Source organism: Aegilops tauschii, chromosome 2, assembly GCF_002575655.3.
Source record: "Aegilops tauschii subsp. strangulata cultivar AL8/78 chromosome 2, Aet v6.0, whole genome shotgun sequence".
In the NCBI taxonomy this organism is placed as follows: Eukaryota; Viridiplantae; Streptophyta; class Magnoliopsida; order Poales; family Poaceae; genus Aegilops; species Aegilops tauschii.
The window spans coordinates 422855979-422858598 of record NC_053036.3 but is presented as its reverse complement, the minus strand read 5'-3'; positions in this window follow the sequence as shown (position 1 = coordinate 422858598).

Genomic DNA, 2620 nt, shown 5'->3' with positions numbered 1-2620 from the left:
ACTCTATGTGCTTCACTTATATCTTTTGAGTTATATATTTTTTGCTCTAGTGCTTCACTTATATCCTTTAGAGCACGGTGGTGATTTTGTTTTATAGAAACTATTGTTCTCTCATGCTTCACTTATATTATTTTGAGAGTCCTACGAAACAGCATGGTAGTTTGCTTTGACAATGATAGGCATTCAAGATTAGTAAAAAAATTCTTATGAGTGTGTTGAATATTATGAGAAGTTTGATACTAGATAATTGTTTTGAGATATGAAGATGGTGATATTAGAGTCATGCTAGTTGAGTAGTTTTTAATTTGAGAAATACTTGTGTTAAAGTTTGTGATTCCCGTAGCATGCACGTATGGTGAACCGTTATGTGATGAAGTCGGAGCATGATTTATTTATTGATTGTCTTCCCTATGAGTGGCGGTCGGGGACGAGCGATGGTCTTTTCCTACCAATCTATCCCCCTAGGAGCATGCGCGGAATACTTTGTTTTGATAACTTGTAGATTTTTGCAATAAGTATATGAGTTCTTTATGACTAATGTTGAGTCCATGGATTATGCGCACTTTTTCTCCTTCCTCCATTGCTAGCCTCTCTAATACCGCGCACTTTTCGCCGGTATCATACACCCACCATATGCCTTCCTCAAAACAGCCACCATACCTAGCTATCATGGCCTTTCCATAGCCATTCCGAGATATATTGCCATGCAACTTACCACTGTTCCGTTTATTATGACACGCTCCATCATTGTCATATTGCTTCGCATGATCATGTAGTTGTCATCGTATTCGTGGCAAAGCCACCGTTCATAATTCTTTCATATATGTCACTCTTGATTCATTGCATATCCCGGTACACCGCCGGAGGCATTCACATAGAGTCATATTTTGTTCTAAGTATTGAGTTGTAATTGTTGAGTTGTAAGTAAATAAAAGTGTGATGATCATCATTTTTTAGAGCATTGTCCCAAGTGAGGAAAGGATGATGGAGACTATGATTCCCCCACAAGTCGGGATGAGACTCCAGACAAAAAAAGAGGCCATAAAAAAAGATAAGAAAAGGCCCAAGTAAAAAAATATTAAAAAAGAGAGAGAAAAAGAGAGAAGGGACAATGTTACTATCCTTTTACCACACTTGTGCTTCAAAGTAGCACCATGATCTTCATGATAGAGAGTATCCTATGATATCACTTTCATATACTAGTGGGAAGTTTTTCATTATAGAACTTGGCTTGTATATTCCAATGATGGGCTTCCTCAAAATGCCCTAGGTCTTCGTGAGCAAGCGAGTTGGATGCACACCCACTTAGTTTCTTTTGTTGAGCTTTCATATACTTATAGCTCTAGTGCATCTGTTGCATGGAAATACCTACTCACTCACATTGATATCTATTAATGGGCATCTCCATAGCCCGTTGATACGCCTAGTTGATGTGAGACTATCTTCTCCTTTTTGTCTTCTCCACAACCACCATTCTATTCCACATATAGTGCTATGTCCATGGCTCACGCTCATGTATTGCGTGAAGATTGAAAAAGTTTGAGAACACTAAAAGTATGAAACAATTGCTTGGCTTGTCATCGGGGTTGTGCATGATTTAAATACTTTGTGTGGTGAATATAGAGCATAGCCAGACTATATGATATTGTAGGGATAACTTTCTTTGGCCATGTTATTTTGAGAAAACATAATTGCTCGGTTAGTATGCTTGAAGTATTATTATTTTTATGTCAATATTAAACTTTTGTCTTGAATCTTTCGGATCTGAATATTCATACACAATTAAGAGAATTACATTGAAATTATGCCAAGTAGCATTCCACATCAAAAATTCTGTTTTTATCATTTACCTACTCGAGGACGAGCATGAATTAAGCTTGGGGATGCTTGATACGTCTCCAATGTATCTATAATTTTTTATTGTTCCATGCTATATTATATTCTGTTTTGGACATTAATGGGCTATATTATACAGTTTTATATTATTTTTGGGACTAACCTATTAACCGGAGGCCCACCCAGAATTGCTGTTTTTTGCCTATTTCAGAGTTTCGCGGAAAAAGAATATCAAACGGAGTCCAAACGGAATGAAACCTTTGGGAACGTGATTTTCGGAACGAACGTGATCCAGGGGACTTGGAGTCTACGTCAAGAAATCAACCAGGAGAGCATGAGGCAGGGGGCGCGCCTACCCCCTGGGCGCGCCCTCCACCCTCGTGGGGCCCATGTTACTCCACCGACGTACTTCTTCCTCCTATATATACCTACGTACCCCCAAACTATCAGGGATGGAGCCACAAACCTAATTCCACCGCCGCAACCTTCTGTACCCATGATATCCCATCTTGGGGCCTTTTCCGGCGCTCCGCCAGAGGGGGCATTGATCACGGAGGGCTTCTACATCAACACCATAGCCTCTCCGATGATGTGTGAGTAGTTTACCTCAGACTTTCGAGTCCATAGTTATTAGCTAGATGGCTTCTTCTCTCTCTTTGGATCTCATTACAAATTTCTCCACGATTCTTGTGGAGATCTATTCGATGTAATCTTCTTTTGCTATGTGTTTGTTGAGACCGATGAATTGTGGGTTTATGATCAAGTTTATATATGAACAATATTT